The following is a 21443-nucleotide window of genomic DNA, read 5'->3' on the forward strand; positions in this document are numbered from 1 at the left end:
CCCCTGCTGGTTGTCTAGGTGCCCGAAGAAACTTTTATCCCTCTAGTAAATATGTTTTATGGCAATTCAATCATAATATATACATTTCTTATTATTTCAAAAGTAACATTGCAGTCTCCCTTTGGAATCAATGTCTATACAATTCACCAAAAATCAATATACCACACCCATTCATCTCTTAATATGCAGTAAATGATGAAAAAAAACACAAGCATTAGGATTTGACATTGTCTGGATATTCTATAGCCCATTGACACATTAGTGACTTAGGTGAGCATGGCTACCAGATTGATGGCATGGCTACCAGATTGCTAGTGAATTTGCTGTAAAACGGTGAGGTTTAGGCTGGGTTTTTATGTCACAGCCATTCCAAAAAGCTGCAGGTGACGTCACCAGTCATGACAGTGCATCTCGTGATATGGTCTGACTGAGCGCGTTCACCCTTGATCTTTATTCTGTATACTGCTGGGCTTATTGAGCACATACGATAGTTGCCAGGATGTCCCTGTAGTCTATTGTCCCTTAGGATTGCCACAGCTCTTTTCAGAATGGATTCAATAATTTAAAGGAGAAGCTTGAATCGCCTGGGATGAAAGCTATGCCTGTGCCCGTTATAAAATGCTAATGATGTCACTGCCATATATTTCGATGTCATGCTGTATACTGTAGAAGTATATATGGTACAAGATATTGTTTGTATAGCAGTATAGTATGCATTGTCTAGTTGATTACATTGCAGTGCAATTAGCAATATGTCAGGCGGCTGGCTGATCCCCCATAGATATAGGGGTCAGGTCACTGTTGGAATATATGCAACCCTTATTGCCTCGGCACTAGGAAAAGTAGCGCTTCTTTTTATCTGAATTTAAGTTGTCTAGCCGTAATGATTTTGTCTTGATCTGAGAACTTGCTTTACTGTATCTGTGTGGTGGTAACATAAGATAGCTGCAAGTCATATCTTCTACAGGTAAAAATCTCTGCTCCCCTTTCAAAGGCTACCAGTTGCACTAGTATATTGGAAAATTATAGCATTCTGTTTTGTTTTTCGCACATTATAGGAAAAAAAAACAGAACTAGCCATTGAAACATTGAGAATTAGCAATAGCGGACAGAACAGAAGCACTAAATCCCCACGTGGAGTCACAATGGGGCACTTTTATCAATGCAATGTTTGTAAAATCTTTTGTTTGCAAAAAATGATGTAAATAACACAATTCATATTGATTAAAGAACTGCAATGTTTATAAGCAGAACTAATAACGTTTCAGTTTAGATCAGTTACAGGTCAAAAAAACACTGTAAAAAACATAAGTTTACAAATAGTCTTATATACCAACGTGTAAAGACAATTTTTGGTTTAGAAAACGGGATCTTATGTATGCCACTGCAGACCCGGAGCACAGAATAGAAGGCCGCTTTCACACTGCGTTTCTCCTGTATGTTTGATGTATGCATTGAGAAAGCTCCGGGCGCAAAGAACCTGTAGACTCCCATTATACTGACGGAGGCCAAAAGAGGGTTCTGCGGTATACATCTGGGATACAGTTTTTTTGCTAGTTGACTATGCTATTCTATCCAAAGGCATCCAGCAAAAAAAAAGTATACTGCGCTGTACACATGGGAACCTATGGGTGATGGTCGCCACTGTATGAAATCTGTCACAGGCATCCGTTTACCGTAAACGTCATGGGCTTTTCAATAACTTTTCCTGATGTGGCACATAAACATATACCATAATAGTCTGTTGGTGATGGATACCTGTGACAGATGACGAACAGTGGCATCCATCACCCATAGGCTATGTTCACACAGAGTATTTTGCAGGAGCAATATCTGCCTCAAAATTCAGTTTGGACGTTTGAGGCAGATTTTCCTCTCCCTGCACGCCAATTTTCACGGAGTTTTTCGCGGCGTTTTTCGCCCGCGGCCATTGAGCGCCGCGGGCATAAAACACAGCGAAATACGCTTTCTCTGCCTCCCATTGAAGTCAATGGGAGGTCAGAGGTGGAAACGCCCGAAGATGGGGCATGTCGCTTCTTTTTCCCGCGAGGCAGTTTTACTGCTCGCGGGAAAAAGACGCCGACGCCTCCCATAGAAATAAATGGGAGTCATTTTCGGGCCGTTTTTGCCGAGTTTTGCGACGCGGTTTCCGCGTAAAAAAACTCAGCAAAATACTCCGTGTGAACCCAGCCATAGGCTATAATGTTAACCATTTAACAGATACTTCATGAAAAGGATCATGAGAGTTCATGGCGCATCCGTTAAACAGATAATATAATACCCTTCACGTCAAACGGAGACCATAAGTCCACTTTCACACACCAGTATTTTGGTCAGTATTTGTAAGCCAAAACCAGGAGTGGATCCAAAACATGGAAGAGGTGCAAATCTTTCCATTACACTTTTTTCCCTGTGTTGGACCCACTTCTGGTCTTGGCTGATACTGATGCAAAATACTGCCGTGTGAAAGTGGCCTAAAGCGAAGTGTGAAAAGGGCCTAATCCTTATATTTTGTCATAAATGCAGTATTTTTATCAACATTTGCAAAATTTGGTGTATATAATGGCAAAAGAAAAAATGGTTTAGTACAGTCTCAAATCCCTGAACCCCATTAAAAAGTGCTGCAATGACATTGTAGACATTGTAGACCACTCTAAGGGTATGTTCACACGCAGTGACCAAAAACGTCTGAAAATACAGAGCTGTTTTCAGACGAAAACAGCTCCGGATTTTCAGACGTTTTTGTAGCAACTCGCGCTTTTCGCGACGTATTTTACAGCCGTTATTGGAGCTGTTTTTTCAATGGAGTCAATGAAAAAAGGCTCCAAAAAGGTCCCAAGAAGTGACATGCACTTCTTTTTCGCGGGTGTCTTTTTACGCGCCGTATTTTGACAGCGACGCGTAAAATGACACCTCGTGGGAACAGAACACCGTAAAACCCATTGAAAGCAATGGGCAGATGTTTGTAGGCGAAATGACCGTGTCCTATTTTTTTGCAGTTACGGACCGTGCGGCTGACACTCCACAGCCCATCCGTGCACTATTTACTGACCGTAAATACTGCATGATCGTGTGCATGAGGCCTAAGTCTTAGGGAGAATTGAATACAAAGTGTCCCATGGTAAATTATTTATTATGAAGTCCTTTGACTTCATAATGTATCATCTCTGCAAGCACAAAGCTTTCTCAGTTACTTGCTTGGCTGTGTAGCATTAGGCTTAGCCGTTAGGGGTAACCAATCTTTTGGGTACAAGGAGGTGCCAGTATTGCTAATACTTCTTTCTTCTACATTGTACAAGGGAAGATCACCACAAGCCCACGTGCTGGAGTCAGAAGTATTAGGAAATCACAATTTCCTCTGCTAGAAGCTTACTTTAATAGAATACAATTTCTAAATCCCTGTTAAGTGTACCTCCATTTGTCAATAATTTTGTCCACATTTTAAAAAAATTATATTTTTAAAAGGGTTAGAGTAAATATTTTCTGATGCAGAACTCCGAATCCTTCTTCTGTCTACAAAACCAGTTAAATGATACAATTTTGACAGCCACCTCTAGGGGGAGCCTACTGAAAAGGGAATTACTGAGTTGAACTTTATAGATCAGTCCTCAGGATGCTCCCCCTATGGATGGCTGCAGGCAGCCAAATTGTGGCTATTTAACGCTATTGCTATGTGAAGGGAAGCAGAGGATTTGTAGCCTTGTTGGCTCTGTAGCCCTTACGTTATAAAGATATGTTATGAAATAAATCAACACATTTGTACCTCATAAAGGAATGATCTTCATAGACGTTTAATATAAGGAAATGGAAAAGTGTTGTTTTTGACAATATATGGTAAACTTCTTGCATAACCTTACACTGTTAAAAATGTAGTACTGGTCAGCACCTGTCCAAAATAATAGACTGAATATATACTGTACAGGGATTTTATGTAGGGGTTGTGGGGGGACTGTCTGTGTCCCCTAAAACACGTCACTCTCAGCGACTATACAAAATGATGTTAAGAACTGCCCTGTCACCTGTATAATTCATAACTCCTTCTGATGGATATTACAGGATCCAGCAGAGGGAATATTTTTTATACATATGATCGGATGGCTCAATTCTTGCGGTGTGGGATGAATCATATCTTGGATAGAGTGGGCAGAGAAATCTAGAGTCCCTACATTGTTGGATGTTAGTATGATTTCAGGCGTTGGAGGATCAGCTCAAATCTGGTCTGAATTTCCAGGTTCTGCAGAGAGATATATTTGTATAGCTGTCAATGAATGACCCATCAGTTCACGCATTATAAATTCCGGCATTATTTTATACTGCATTTTGTCCATACACACACTGTGCATAATGCACCAGTATGTTTATGCAGGACAGAGAGAGAAATGGTGCAATGTAAATCATGCTTGTGACCAGGGCCGGCCTTAGGGGTGTGTGAGCTGTGCGAGCACACAGAGCGCTGCCCCCTCCAAGCATGTAGGGGGCACCACTGGTCTCTGCCTCTACTCTGTGCTCTGTTCCACACACAGAGTAAATAAGAGCCGGAAGCTCCGCCCACACCCAGCCCTTCAAGAAGCCTGTGATCCTGTCAGCATGGAGAGATAGTGAGTGTGTGTGTGTCTCTGTGTATCTGTGTGTGTGTGTCTGTGTGTGTATACAGTATGTGTCTGTGTATACAGTATGTGTCTCTGTTTGTATGTGTACATGTTAGTGTGTGTGTAGTGGGTATACAGTATGTGTTTGTATGTGTATATGTTACAGTGTGTGTGTGTGTGTGTGTGTGTGTATACAGTGTGTGTCTTTGTGTATACAGTGTGTGTGTCTCTATGTGTGTATGTTACAGTGTGTGTGTGTGTGTGTGTGTGTGTGTGTGTGTGTGCGTGTGTGTAGGGGGTATACAGTATGTGTCTCTGTGTGTAAAGGATTTGACAGACACAGCTTCTGTGTCGACGCCCGTGGGCAATCAGTCTGCACCTGCTCCTATGTCTGTGAGACTGACTCCATCTTCCACCACTCAGGATGGCAGGCTTAGGAGTGGGAGAGCCTATCACAGCCTGGCCAGACGGAGCTAGCTCCCGCCCACTGTCTATTTATACCTACCTTTCCTGTTCCTCCTTTGCCTGTGATTCTTCTATGCTTGTTCCCTGGCTTGCTACTGCTGCTTGTACTACTCATCATCTGCTTGTTATTGACCTTGGCTTTCTGACCACTCTCCTGCTCAGCGTTTGGTACCTCGTTCTCTCCTGGTTTGACTCGGCTCGTTCACTACTCTTGTTGCTCACGGTGTCTCCGTGGGCAGCTGCCCCATTTCCCTAGCTTCTGTGTACCCTTGTCTGTTTGTCTGTCTTGCACTTACTGAGAGTAGGGACCGTCGCCCAGTTGTACCCCGTCGCTTAGGACGGGTCGTTGCAAGTAGGCAGGGACTGAGTGGCGGGTAGATTAGGGCTCACTTGTCTGTCTCCCCATTCTGTCATTACACTGTGTTTGTATGTGTATATGTTACAGTGTGTGTGTGTGTGTGTGTGTGTGTGTGTCTGCATGTGTTTATGTCTCTTTGTAAAAGTGTGTGTTCAATATTTAAAGTGGAACAGATAAAATGCAGATATCTGTGCTGTCTCCTATATACCCTGCTGCCCCTATATATCCTGCTGCCCCCTGTATATCCTTCTACCCCCTATATAACCTGCTGCCCTGTATATATCCTGCTGCCCCTATATATCCTGCTGCCCCTATATATCCTGTTGCCCCTTATACACTCTGCTGCCTCCTATATACCCTGCTGCCCCCTATATATCCTGCTGCCCCCTATATACCCTGCTGCCCCTATATATCCTGCTGCCCCTTATATACCCTGCGGCCCCTATATATCCTGCTGCCCCTTATATATATGCCTCTGTGTGTGTGTTTATATGTGTCTGGGTATAGTTATCATCTACGGCATTATCTGTACTCAGAGAGTTATCACTGTGTTATCAGCGGTGTTACATAGGACTGCAAGTAACATTTACGGCATTATCTGTATTCGGAGAGTACTCACTGTGTTTTATATGTGGTGTTACATAGGACTGCAGGTAACATCTATTACATTATCTGTACTCAGAGAATTATCACTGTGTTATCTGTGGTGTTACATAGGACTGCAGGTAACACTACTACATTATCTGTCCTCAGAGAATTATCACTGTGTTATCAGCGGTGTTACATAGGACTGCAGGTTACATTTACTGCATTATCTGTATTCGGAGAGTTATCACGGTGTGTTCTGTGGTGTTACATAGGACTGCAGGTAACATCTACAACATTATCTGTACTCACAGAGTTATCACTGTGTTATCAGCGGTGTTACATAGGACTGCAGGTAACATTTACTGCTTTATCTATTCAGAGAGTAATCACTGTTATATGTTGTGTTACATAGGACTGCAGGTAACGCTACTACATTATCTGTACTCAGAGTTATCACGGTGTTATCTGTGGTGTTACATAGGACTGCAGGCAATATCTACTACATTATCTGTACTCAGTTATTACTGTGTGTTATTACATAGGGCTGCACATGAAATCTACAACTATCTGTACTGGGTATATATGGGTCTGTTTGTGAATGTGTCTTTGTGCTTGTATATATGTGCCTTTTATGTATTTGTATACAGTGGAGGAAATAAGTATTTGATCCCTTGCTGATTTTGTAAGTTTGCCCACTGTCAAAGTCATGAACAGTCTAGAATTTTTAGGCTAGGTTAATTTTACCAGTGAGAGATAGATTATATAAAAAAAAAAAAAAAAATCACATAGTCAAAATTATATATATTTATTTGCATTGTGCACAGAGAAATAAGTTTTTGATCCCCTACCAACCATTAAGAGTTCAGCCTCCTCCAGACCAGTTACACGCTCCAAATCAACTTGGTGCCTGCATTAAAGACAGCTGTCTTACATGGTCACCTGTATAAAAGACTCCTGTCCACAGACTCAATTAATCAGTCTGACTCTAACCTCTACAACATGGGCAAGACCAAAGAGCTTTCTAAGGATGTCAGGGACAAGATCATAGACCTGCACAAGGCTGGAATGGGCTACAAAACCATAAGTAAGACGCTGGGTGAGAAGGAGACAACTCTTGGTGCAATAATAAGAAAATGGAAGACATACAAAATGACTGTCAATCGACATCGATCTGGGGCTCCATGCAAAATCTCACCTCGTGGGGTATCCTTGATCCTGAGGAAGGTGAGAGCTCAGCCGAAAACTACACGGGGGGAACTTGTAAATTATCTCAAGGCAGCTGGGACCACAGGCACCAAGAAAACCATTGGTAACACATTACGCCGTAATGGATTAAAATACTGCAGTGACCGCAAGGTCCCCCTGCTCAAGAAGGCACATGTACAGGCCCGTCTGAAGTTTGCAAATGAACACCTGGATGATTCTGAAAGTGATTGGGAGAAGGTGCTGTGGTCAGATGAGACTAAAATTGAGCTCTTTGGCATTAACTCAACTCGCCGTGTTTGGAGGAAGAGAAATGCTGCCTATGACCCAAAGAACACCGTCCCCACTGTCAAGCATGGAGGTGGAAACATTATGTTTTGGGGGTGTTTCTCTGCTAAGGGCACAGGACTACTTCACCGCATCAGTGGGAGAATGGATGGAGCCATGTACCGTCAAATCCTGAGTGACAACCTCCTTCCCTCCACCAGGACATTAAAATTGGCTCGTGGCTGGGTCTTCCAGCACGACAATGACTCGAAACATACAGCCAAGGCAACAAAGGAGTGGCTCAAAAAGAAGCACATTAAGGTCATGGAGTGGCCTAGCCAGTCTCCAGACCTTAATCCCATCAAAAACTTATGGAGGGAGCTGAAGATCCGAGTTGCCAAGCGACAGCCTCGAAATCTTAATGATTTACAGATGATCTGCAAAGAGGAGTGGGCCAAAATTCCATCTAACATGTGTGCAAACCTCATCATCAACTACTAAAAACGTCTGACTGCTGTGCTTGCCAACAAGGGTTTTGCCACCAAGTATTAAGTCTTGTTTGCCAAAGGGATCAAATACTTATTTCTCTGTGCACAATGCAAATAAATATATATAATTTTGACAATGTGATTTTCTTTTTTTTTTTTTATATAATCTATCTCTCACTGGTAAAATCAACCTAGCCTAAAAATTCTAGACTGTTCATGTCTTTGACAGTGGGCAAACTTACAAAATCAGCAAGGGATCAAATACTTATTTCCTTCACTGTATATCCCTGACTGTGTATTTATCTGCTGGTGTGTGTGTGTATATGTGTCTGTATGTCTATATATTTACCTGTATGTATATATTCCAGAATGTCTGTATGTATATTTGCCTGTATGTCTAAATATCTGTCTTTATGTATGTACAATATATATGTTCCAGTGTGTCTATATATGTGGTTCATTTTTGGTTTGTGTAGGGGGCGGCAATAGAGAGTCCCGCACAGGGCGCCATTCAATCTAAGGCCGGCCCTGCTTGTGACTATAGTGCTGCTGTAATTTTGCAATAATTTACAAAGTAAAAGCATGCACATGCTGCTATTAATATAAATATATATATATGTATATATTGTGACAACCTGGGGACCACTTAGCTCATGGGATCGCCATCTCCCAGGTGAGATGGTTGGCACACATAGAAAGTTCACTCCAACTCCTTGAGTAAAAGGTTTAAACCAGCCGCAGCTAGCTTTATTGTCTTCACAACAGCAATCAGTGGTACAACAATAAACATACAAAATAAACCCTAGGCTGTCCAGCCTCTAACTAACACATTCAGTGTCCCTCACTGCGAGACACTGAGCCTTGTGCCCAGCACCTCAAAACCTTCACAGCTTTACCTCACACGGTGGTGACTCTCACAGGCTAGCATGCCTGTCTTCCCCAGACTGAGAACCCTGTGTGAACAGCACACACCTGATATAAAGAGCCGTCTCAGGTGAAGCCTAACTAAGCTCATCAGACAGCCCAAGAAATGGACTGTCTGTATGGAGTGGAAGCCCGCCCTTCTCCTTCACACTCCAGCAAACCAGGCCCCATTCCAGGCTTTACACCCAAGCAACAGCAGAGAAAACCCTCTCTGCTGTACATGCTCCCTGGTTGCTTAAAACCTGAGTTTCTGCACCGCCCAGTAGCTGCACTGCTACAATATATATATATATATATATATATATATATATATACATACATACATACATACACACACACACACACACACACACACACACATATATATATATATATTTATTTTTATATATATATATATATATATATATATATATATATATATATATATATATATATATATATATATACACACACACATACACAATCACAATGTGATGTAGAGGTTCTAACAATTCTGCCAGTATGTGTAAGGGAAGGAGGCAGTGTCTGACAATTGGGCATAGCTATGTCCAGAATATAAATACACTGGAGCACAGGCCCTGCCAAGAACACTTTTATAGCTGAGTTTATCTGAATTTTACTTTTAATTAATTAAAAAAAGAGTAAAGATTGCAAAAGAATTTACTTTTCTATTTGTATAACAGTACACAATAATTTTCAGACAGACACATGGGTGGATTAAGAAGCGATTTTGAGCCTACCTGCCACAACAAGGCAACCTCATTCAAATGGGTCCCCACGCTAAACATAATACCTGTACAACAGAAGAGTTACCTGTCTCTCTTGGACCTAGGCCTATAAAATGTATTCAGGGTAGGTAGTAACCAGCTTTATTCTATAGTAATTAAAATCAGCCTTGGACAGAGAGTGCACGACCAAGATAGAGGCAGTCACCAGCCCCAGAAGTACAATGCAAAAGACAGAGTTGGTCAGCACCTTCTAACAATGTGAAATAAATGGGCATTTGCCGATCTGCTGTGACTGCAATGCAAAACAAACAACCACAATGATACAGCAGCACCCTGCGGACTCTAAAATATATGCAAAAATTAAAAAGGACCTGTCCCCTGCCGAAAAAACTGCATCTGACATCTCAGTTAGATTGCCATCGCCTCACAGATTCTGGTGCTTTTTTCTTCTAGCTCCCATTGCCCGTATGCAAATTAGGCCTTTGCTGTCAAGTGGGCGGTTAAGACTGTTCACTTTGCAAGGGGGAGTGAACCTTGCTTCTCTGACGTCATCAAATCAGAGCGGACAGCGTCAGAGGGGTTCATGTACCCACTGCATCGCAGATCCGCTGGAGAAGATGAACTGTGCGCTCTGATTAGATGACATCAGAGAGGTAAGGTTCACTCCCCCTTGCCAAGTGAGCAGTGTTAACCACCTGCTTGACAGTCAATGATCTAATTTGCATATTGGGGTGCCAAAACTAACGGCACAGATATCTCAGGAACACTGGGGGTTAGAACGGAAAAAAAAGGTGTCAAAATCTGAGGAGCTGGCAACCTACCTGAGAGGTCAGCTGCAGTTTTGTGGGCAGGTAACAGGTCCTCTTTAAATATATGGATTAATTTAAATTGTATTACTGCTATATTTACTACACTTATAATGATGTGGTTCTTAGTGTACATTTTGATCAGATTGCGTGAGTCCACATGCTATAAGGTCACCTTGTTGTGACAGATGGGCTCACACAATTTAATAAAAATGTGCACTACGAACCTCACATTTGTAAGTATAGTAAGTAGAGCAGTAATGCAATTTCAATTAAACGTGTTGCCCCAGAATCATCAATAATCACCTATCCACAAGATAGATGATAATTGTCTGATCACTGGGGGCCCCACTGCTGGAACCCCCACAGATTGGGAAACCGGGGGTCCCAAACCCCGTTCCTCCTCACTGCAGCCTCCTCAGTGAGGAGGAGCATAAAAGGGGCGGCGGTTGAGCATACACCCACCGATCCGTGTCTATGGGACTGACAGAAACAGCCAAGCGCTGTACTCGGCTGACAATGTTAGGGTATGTTCACACGGCCAAATTTCAGACGTATACGAGGCGTATTATGCCTCGTTTTACGTCTGAAAATATGGCTACAATACGTCGGCAAACATCTGCCCATTCATTTGAATGGGTTTGCCGACGTACTGTGCAGACGACCTGTTATTTACGAGTCGTCGTTTGACAGCTGTCAAACGACGACCCGTAAATTTACTGCCTCGGCAAAGAAGTGCAGGGCACTTCTTTGCCACGTAATTTGAGCCGTTCTTCATTGAAATCAATGAAGCACGGCTCAAGGTTTACGAGCGTCTCAGACGCCTCGTAAATTACGAGGAGGAGCATTTACGTGTGAAACGAGGCAGCTGTTAACAGTCTGTCTTTTCACACGTAACTGCCTCTCAGCGTGTGAACATACCCTAAATCCCATAGACGTTGAATCGAGCTGCAGCTTGCATGCTCGACCGCTGCTTCTTTCAAACTCCTCTTCACTGCAGTCGAATAGGGAGGAGGAATGGGTAGTTCGAAACCTTTGTTCTCTTGATCGGTGGGTGTCCCATCAGTGAGGCCCCTAAAGATCAGACAATTATCAACTATCCAGTGGGTAGGTGATTCTGGTGCAACCCTTTAATTCAAATATTTAATATTTGCATATAACTGGGTAGCACTGTCATGAACTAATCAGGAGTATGTATGAAAACAATTGAACCAGTGACCACAAATATGTTACCTATAAGTGTACAGACAGCTTGGTCACCTTTACAGGTAGTTGTTAACAATGGTGAAGAAGGAGGCAACAGAAAATACAGAAAGGTTATTTCAGCAGAAAATGCAGAGCAGTAGGGTACAAGGTATATAACTGTATTTAGATTGTGGAAAAGTTTCTTTTCAAGTGGAGTTAGAATTTTAACTTACTAAAAAGCGCCTTTACTGCAGTCTAGTTACTATGCTTTAGTTTGCAGAAATCTCATGTAATGTTGTATATACATTGAGTGTTTTGCTATATAGATGGAAGAATGCCGTTTCAGCATTATGTAAAAGTTTCAGGTAGCTGACTTTCAACAATAAAGAACTTGTGTGATGTGTCGGTTGGACAGTGTTATTGCACTGTAGGAGTGTAGCTAAAACAAGTAACTATTGTAGTGTGCATGGAATTTTATGTGGCTGAAGTAAACGGAATCCTTTCATTTATATCTGCCCGTCTTTCCTTTTGTCAAGTTTTAAAGTGTGTCAGCTGGATACTTGGCTGGGCTTTGTCATGAGTTTATTGGGAGTAAGAAAATGCGCCTCACTCTATTGATCATCCATTCTCCAAAATAGCATTTACTTTTTGTACTTCTGGTTTATAAAGAAATAAGTATGCAGGAATTTCCACAAGGTTACTACTTCAAGCAACTCAAACACATGGTGCCACCGTGAGCTGTTTTAAAGGAGAACGTCCAGAGGGGGTATATAAGAGCACCTTACATGTATTTTTTAAATGTGGAATTTTGTCTTCAAATCCATTGTGTAGATCATATCTTGAAAATCAAGACCGCCTAGAAGTGACAATGCTTCTATCTCTATGCTACTGATGACCATCGTCATCGTAAGGGGACATTGTGTGGCTCAAGATCAGCCTCCATATCAATGTTCCATTCCCAGCTAAGGGTCTGTTCGTATCTGCGCTCTGGCTACCGTTTATAATAGAAGCTATTGTTTGTTTATTTTTTTACGCAGGACCATAATTATAATGTTAACAGTTACAGTTATGGGGATACTAAATATGTATGTTATTTATTGTTTTGTGAAATTAAATACATTACATCTTTTTGTTTTGAAAATTTGTTTGCTGTATTTTTTTTGTTAACTTTGTTTACATCTTTAGCATTAGTTTCAGTAGGGGTCTTGACTTTTTATTATTAACTATTGTTAATTACATTTTTTTTAACTGTAAAAAGCTTGCATATGTCTATATTCCATAACATCATAACTGTGCATATTAATATCAGACGTTTATGGCTTACCAAATTGATGTGCCATAATTATCTTTCATTGGAAAAACTCTTTAATACCATAGAGCTACAATTACAATTTACTATGCTACAGATAAAGGGGTCATTCTAAGTTCCAAAAAACAGTCAGTTGACAAGTGTTTTTTTTAGCTTGTTACATCAGTGGAATGTGATTGCTCCGGCATAAATTGATACTCTGCTGGTTCCACTAAAAACACATGTAGTTTCCTAGTAGAGACTTACAATACAGATCAATGTGTTTTCCCGTCACTGCACAATTACTATAAAACCTACACGGACAGGTCTGTATATGTAGCAGGTATATCACAGTCTGGGAAGAGATGAGTTTTCCTGCATATGCATTAGCCATACATGACTGCTTGACGCCCAGAGCATCCTAAGGGCTGCTAGATAGTTTACCGTCTTACTTCTAAAGGAAGCTGCTATCAGACAAAATTAGAACTCTGTATCACAGTATGTAAAATAAAGATCAGAAATGTTATTATATATGACCACACAACTCAAGTCTCAGGGCTTACAGCCAGAGTCGTAACATTACTCAGCACACTCTTCCTTTTTCTGGGTTACTGTTTCTTTATTATGTTCTGTTTGATACAGTAACTGATGGCTGTAACTAAAGGTATGTTCACATGGTCAGGATTTACCCACTGTGGATTTTGAAGATAAACAACAACAGAAATCTGCAGCTAAAACTCAGATTTCTGCCATTGATTGGCATGTAGATCGGCACACAGATTAGGTCCATTCTAGTCCAATAGAGCTAACTTGCGGCTTTCCAGCATGGAATCTTCGCCAATTAAAATTAAATCTGTGACGCATTTATTATTCCGTGCAGCTTTTTTTTCTGGACTAATATTCAAAAAGGGTTCAAAAAGTGTACTGGGTAATAGGTGTTACGTCTATGGCCGGACATCTGTCTTCTCGGCGTCCGCTCCCTCCAGGGAGACGCCGGCACTCTCTTCCGGGTCCTCAGACAGTTTACCGCAGGGCGCGCGCGCCCGCGCGTGCACGGCCTTAAAGGGCCAGTACGCGTCCAGCTGTCTAACATCAATTATCAGCCCAAATGGCTGCTGGACTATAATAAGGGGACCTGCCCACTGGTTCCTTGCCTGAGCGTTGTTGTATACCCTAGTTTGTCTTGCAAAAGGTCTCCCAGTGTTTTCCAGTTCCCAGTGTTACTCGTTCCTGCTGCCTGTACCCTGTATCCCGTGCTATTGTATCTACAAGTGAAAGTCAAGTCGTGGCTTCCCGCTGCATCCGCGGTGTCACCTGCTGTGAAAGTCAAGTCGTGCTCCCGCTACTGTCTACATTGCCTCAAGTACCCGTTCTGAACTATAGACATTGTTTTGTACCTTGTTGGCCAGCTGCTACTCCGCTACGCGGTACGGCCCAGTGGGTCCACACCCTGTGCCGTGACAATAGGCCTGCAAGGTTGTTTTTTTAAAAGGCTTTATTTTTAAAACTTTTTGCTGTACAAACATGTACAAATAAGTTAGACAAACTCAGAGACATTGAGATAGGCAACACAATAGTGAATTACATAGCCAATTCAGAGCAGATACATTGCATATACAGTAGTTACAAAATTTCAAGACCTCAATGCCCCAACTCAGTCAAACCATACATACACCGCATTCATCCTAGTTCCCCAAACCTCCCACCCCCAAGAACCTCCTCCCCTCATAAAAAATCGCATCTAAACCGCAGTCTCCAGAGTCTCTATAGGGTTTAGCATGGGTTTATGAAGGATTGGTTAGTGTGAAACTAATCTGACTAGCTTCTATTAGTATGTAAGTTCTACACTGGACCCTGGTGAATTATTGAATGTCATGATTTTCCCAATTTGATACTGTACCATACAGTATAAATGGTTGGTACATAAAATGAGAATCTTGAGACTGGGGGAAAATATGTGTAAGTGGGTAAGTAACAGTGTCAGTGATAGAAAACATAGGGTGGTTATTAACGGTACATGCCTTTATTGGGTTATTGTTACTGATGAAGTACCACAGGGGTCAGTATTAGGCCCTATTCTCTTTATTATATTTATTAATGACCTTGTAGACGGATTGCACAGTAAAATATAAATTTTTGCAGATGATACTAAACTGTGTAAAGTAATTAACACAATGGAGGACAGTATTCTGTTACAAATGGATCTGGAGAAGTTGGAAGCTTAGGCAGTATGTGGCAAATGAGGTTTAACACTTATAAATGTAAGGTCATGCACATAGGGAGGGAAATACATTTCACCATTACGTACTAATTGGGAAAACTGTAAAGGATCTGCCAGGCACTACGTCTGTGGATACTCCCAGGATTAATCAATCGACACCTGAGGCCGGACCTCTTAGACTGACTCCGGCTCCCACCAATCAGGGTGGCAGGCTCAGGAGTGGGAGAGCCTATCGCGGCCTGGTCAGTCGGAGTTAGCTCCGCCCCCTGTCCATTTATACCTGCCGTTTTCTCTTCCTCATTGCTTGTGATTCTTCCTGGTTTCCTGTCCCTGCTACAGCCTTGCTCCAGCCTGCTACTGCCTTGCTTCAGCCTTGCTATAGCTTCCGCTTATCCTGCTTCGCTCTGACCCCGGCTTGCTTCCTGTTCCTTGCTCTGCGTTAGTATACTTCGTTACTTCCTGACTCTGACTGGCTCGTTCACCACTCTGGTCTCCTCGCGGTGTTCCGTGGGCTACTGCCCCTTCCCTTGCTTGTTCCCTGTTTGTATTCCCGTGCACTTAGTCAGCGTAGGGACCGCCGCCCAGTTGTACCCCGTCGCCTAGGGCGGGTCGTTGCAAGTAGGCAGGGACAGGGCGGTGGGTAGATTAGGGCTCACTTATCCCCTTCCCCTTCTTCCTGCCATAACATAATCACAAGCCCATACCTAGTCTACCCTTTCTTCTACTCTATCATGGACCCCCTTGAGACCCTGACCCAGCAGATGCAGGGCCTCTCCCTACAGGTCCAGGCCCTGGCTCAGAGGGTCAACCAGCCTGACGCTGCCATAGTAGTACCCCTCCCCCCACCTCTAGAACCTGACCTCAAGTTACCTGACCGGTTCTCAGGGGAACGTAAGACTTTTCTCTCCTTTCGGGAGAGTTGCAGACTTTACTTCCGTCTAAAACCTCACTCCTCAGGTTCCGAGAACCAGCGGGTGGGAATCATTATATCCCGACTCCAGGAAGGGCCCCAAGAGTGGGCCTTCTCCTTGGCTCCTGACGCCCCTGAACTTTCCTCCGTTGATCGTTTTTTCTCTGCCCTCTGACTCATTTACGACGAGACTGACAGGACTGCCTTGGCCGAGAGTCAGCTGGTGACCTTACGTCAGGGTAGGAGACCTGTTGAGGAATACTGTTCTGACTTTAGAAAGTGGTGCGTAGCTTCTCGGTGGAATGACCCTGCCCTAAGGTGCCAGTTTAGGTTAGGCTTATCTAACGCCCTGAAGGATCTGCTTGTTAGCTACCCCTCTTCTGACTCCCTAGACCAGGTTATGGCCTTAGCAGTACGACTTGACCGACGTCTCAGGGAACGACAGCTTGAACGTTTCAGTGTTTTCCCCTCTGACTTCCTTGCGATTCCCCCCGAGGTCCCGTCTCCTCGCTCTTCCACGGAAGACTCGGAGGTACCTATGCAACTCGGGGCCTCTGTGTCCCCCCGACAACGTAGAGAGTTCCGCAGGAAGAATGGTCTCTGCTTCTATTGTGGGGATGACAAGCATCAACTGAACACCTGTCCCAGGCGCAAGAATAAGCAGCCGGAAAACTTCCACGCCTAAGTGATCATCGGGGAGGTCACTTGGGCGCACAGGTATTTCCCGTTAATATGAAACGCAATAAAATTTTGCTTCCCTTTCAGCTCTCGTTTGGTGGTCGGTCTGCCACCGGCAGTGCCTTCGTGGATTCAGGCTCATCTGCTAATATCATGTCTGTGGAATTTGCTATGTCTCTAAAAATGCCTTTTATTGATTTGCCTAATCCTGTCCCGGTAGTGGGTATCAACTCCACTCCTCTTGCCAATGGTTATTTTACTCAGCATACTCCTGTTTTTGAACTCCTTGTTGGCTCCATGCATTTGGAGCAGTGCTCTGTACTGTTGATGCAGGGATTATCGTCCGATCTGGTATTAGGTCTTCCCTGGTTGCAGTTGCATAATCCCACGTTTGATTGGAATACTGGGGATCTCACCAAATGGGGTAGTGAATGCCTGACGTCATGTCTTTCGGTTAACTCTATTTCTCCCCGTGAGGAGGTAAACACGCTACCTGAGTTTGTTCAGGACTTCGCTGATGTTTTCTCTAAGGAGGCCTCCGAGGTGTTGCCCCCTCATAGAGATTACGATTGCGCTATCGATTTGGTACCAGGTGCTAAGCTTCCTAAGGGTAGGATATTTAATCTTTCATGTCCTGAACGTGAAGCCATGAGGGAATATATCCAAGAATGCCTGGCCAAGGGTTTCATTCGCCCCTCTACTTCTCCTGTAGGTGCTGGCTTCTTCTTCGTGGGGAAGAAGGATGGTAGTCTTAGGCCGTGCATTGACTATCGTAACTTGAATAAGGTCACTGTAAGGAACCAGTATCCCCTTCCTTTGATTCCGGATCTTTTTAATCAGGTTCAGGGGGCCCAATGGTTCTCTAAGTTTGATCTACGGGGGGCGTATAACCTTATCCGCATCAAAGAGGGGGATGAGTGGAAGACTGCGTTCAACACGCCCGAAGGTCATTTCGAATACCTGGTCATGCCCTTTGTGTTGTGTAATGCCCCTGCTGTCTTCCAGAATTTTATTAATGAAATTCTGAGAGATTACCTGGGAAATTTTCTTGTAGTGTACCTTGATGACATACTGGTGTTTTCCAAGGACTGGTCCTCCCACGTGGAGCATGTCAGGAAGGTGCTCCAGGTCCTCCGGGAAAATAATCTGTTTGCGAAAACCGAAAAATGTGTGTTTGGGGTGCAGGAGATACCATTTTTGGGTCAAATCCTCACTCCTCATGAATTCCTCATGGACCCTGCCAAGGTTCAGGCTGTGGCGGAATGGGTCCAACCTGCCTCCCTGAAGGCGCTACAGTGTTTTTTGGGGTTCGCTAACTATTACAGGAGATTTATTGCCAACTTCTCGGTCGTCGCTAAGCCTCTTACGGACCTCACTCGCAAGGGTGCTGATGTCCACCACTGGCCTCCTGAGGCCATCCAGGCTTTTGAGACCCTCAAGAAGTGCTTTATCTCGGCCCCTGTGCTGGTTCAGCCCAACCAAAGGGAGCCATTTATCGTGGAGGTTGACGCGTCCGAGGTGGGAGTGGGGGCTGTCTTGTCCCAGGGTACCAGGTCCCTCACCTATCTCCGCCCCTGTGCTTACTTCTCCAGGAAGTTTTCGCCCACGGAGAGTAACTATGATATTGGCAACCGCAAACTTTTAGCCATTAAATGGGCTTTTGAAGAGTGGCGTCACTTCCTGGAGGGGGCCAGACACCAGGTAACGGTCCTTACTGACCACAATAATCTGGTTTTCCTAGAATCTGCCCGGAGGCTTAATCCGAGACAAGCTCGATGGGCGCTATTTTTTACCAGATTTAACTTTTTGGTTACCTATAGGGCTGGGTCCAAAAATATTAAGGCTGATGCACTGTCACGTAGTTTCATGGCCAATCCTCCTTCGGAGAAGGATCCTGCTTGTATTTTACCCCCTGGTATAATCGTTTCTGCCACTGATTCTGATTTAGTCTCTGATATTGCGGCTGATCAAGGTTCAGCTCCCGGGAACCTCCCTGTGGACAAGTTGTTTGTCTCCCTGCAATACCGGCTAAGGGTACTTAGGGAAAACCATGACTCCGCACTATCTGGTCATCCTGGCATCTTGGGTACCAAACACCTCATTACCAGAAACTATTGGTGGCCTGGGTTGCCTAAAGACGTTAGGGCTTACGTCGCCGCTTGTGAGGTTTGTGCTAGGTCCAAGACCCCTAGGTCCCGACCTGCGGGCTTACTACGTTCTTTGCCCATTCCCCAGAGACCTTGGACCCATATCTCCATGGATTTTATCACCGATTTGCCTCCATCTCAAGGCAAGTCGGTGGCGTGGGTGGTAGTAGACCGCTTCAGCAAGATGTGCCACTTTGTGCCCCTTAAGAAACTACCTAACGCCAAGACGTTAGCTTCTTTGTTTGTTAAACACATTCTGCGTCTCCATGGGGTCCCAGTCAATATAGTTTCTGACAGAGGGGTACAATTTGTTTCTTTATTTTGGAGAGCCTTTTGTAAAAAGTTGGAGATTGATCTGTCCTTCTCCTCCGCCTTCCATCCTGAAACTAATGGCCAAACGGAGAGGACTAATCAATCCCTGGAACAATATTTAAGGTGTTTCATCTCTGACTGTCAATTTGATTGGGTCTCATTCATTCCCCTCGCCGAATTTTCCCTGAATAACCGGGTCAGTAACTCGTCAGGGGTCTCCCCGTTTTTCTGTAATTTCGGGTTTAATCCACGGTTCTCCTCCGTTTCTCCTGGTAGTTCCAATAATCCCGAGGTAGAGGTCGTTCATCGGGAACTGTGCACAGTCTGGGCCCAGGTTCAGAAGAACCTAGAGGCGTCCCAGAGCGTACAAAAAATTCAGGCTGATAGAAGACGTTCTGCTAACCCCCGGTTTGTCGTCGGGGATCTGGTGTGGTTGTCGTCTAGGAACTTGCGCCTTAAGGTCCCGTCCAGGAAGTTTGCTCCCCGATTTATTGGGCCTTATAAGGTCATTGAAGTCCTCAACCCTGTATCCTTCCGTCTGGAGCTGCCCCCATCCTTTCGCATACACGACGTCTTTCATGCCTCCCTCCTTAAACGCTGCTCCCCGTCCTGGTCCCCCTCGAGGAAACCTCCTGTTCCCATTCTCACCCCTGAGGGGGTGGAATTCGAGGTGGCCAATATTGTTGACAGTAGGATGATCCAGGGCTCCCTCCAGTACCTGGTCCATTGGAGAGGATACGGGCCGGAGGAGAGGACTTGGGTACCTGCTCGAGATGTTCACGCTGGGGTATTGGTCAGGAGGTTCCACCTTCTCTTCCCCACTAAACCAGGTCCTCTTAGTAAGGGTCCGGTGGCCCCTCATAAAAGGGGGGGTACTGTAAAGGATCTGCCAGGCACTACGTCTGTGGATACTCCCAGGATTAATCAATCGACACCTGAGGCCGGACCTCTTAGACTGACTCCGGCTCCCACCAATCAGGGTGGCAGGCTCAGGAGTGGGAGAGCCTATCGCGGCCTGGTCAGTCGGAGTTAGCTCCGCCCCCTGTCCATTTATACCTGCCGTTTTCTCTTCCTCATTGCTTGTGATTCTTCCTGGTTTCCTGGCCTTCTACAGCCTTGCTCCAGCCTGCTACTGCCTTGCTTCAGCCTTGCTACAGCTTCCGCTTATCCTGCTTCGCTCTGACCCCGGCTTGCTTCCTGTTCCTTGCTCTGCGTTCGTATACTTCGTTACTTCCTGACTCTGACTGGCTCGTTCACCACTCTGGTCTCCTCGCGGTGTTCCGTGGGCTACTGCCCCTTCCCTTGCTTGTTCCCTATTTGTATTCCCGTGCACTTAGTCAGCGTTGGGACCGCCGCCCAGTTGTACCCCGTCGCCTAGAGCGGGTCGTTGCAAGTAGGCAGGGACAGGGCGGTGGGTAGATTAGGGCTCACTTATCCCCTTCCCCTTCTTCCTGCCATAACAAAAGCACTGGTTAACACTAACATGTAAAAGGACTTAAAGAGACTCTGTCACCACATTATAAGTGCCCTATCTCCTACATAAGGAGATCGGCGCTGTAATGTAGGGGACAGCAGTGCTTTTTATTTAGAAAAACAATCTATTTTTACCACTTTATGAGCGATTTTTAGCTTTATGCTAATTAGTTTCTTAATGCCCAAGTGGGCGTGTTTTTACGTTAGACCAAGTGGGCGTTGTACAGAGGAGTGTATGACGCTGACCAATCAGTGACCAATCAGCATCATGCACTTCTCTCCATTCATTTATACTGCACTAGCGATATAGCTATATCACTATAGCAGCTACATAAACACACTATAACATTACTGCAGTGTCCTGACAATGAATATACCGCCAGCCAGGACGTGATGTGTATTCAGAATCCTGACACGTTTGAATCTTTTCTGTGAGATTTCCAGCAAGTCAAACGTAATCTCGCGAGATTACGATGTAAACTGTCATTTAAAACGAGGTTACGTTTTCCTTGCTGGAAATCTCACAGAAAAGATTCAGAAGTGTCAGGATTCTGAATAAACATCACGTCCTGGCTGGAGGTAATGTATATTCACTGTCAGGACAGTAATGTTATAGTATGTGGCTGCACATAGTGATATAGCTATATCGCTATTTCAGTGTAAATGAATGGAGAGAAGTGTATGACGCTGATTGGTCAGCGTCTTACACTCCTCTGTACAACGCCCACTTGGTCTAAAGTAAAAACACGCCCACTTTGGCATTAAGAAACAAATTAGCATAAAGCTAAAAATCACTCATATAGTGATAAAAAT

At 44.2% G+C, this 21443-nt stretch overlaps 1 protein-coding gene across 2 annotated transcripts in view; it reads left to right on the plus strand.

Annotated features, from left to right (window-relative positions):
• ANK2 (ankyrin 2) overlaps window positions 1-21443 on the plus strand; it is a 626865-nt gene that overhangs the window by 966 nt on the left and 604456 nt on the right. The gene's annotated exons all lie outside the window — the stretch shown is intronic.

The sequence above is a fragment of the Rhinoderma darwinii genome, chromosome 1 (genome assembly GCF_050947455.1).
Source record: "Rhinoderma darwinii isolate aRhiDar2 chromosome 1, aRhiDar2.hap1, whole genome shotgun sequence".
NCBI lineage: Eukaryota > Metazoa > Chordata > Amphibia > Anura > Rhinodermatidae > Rhinoderma > Rhinoderma darwinii.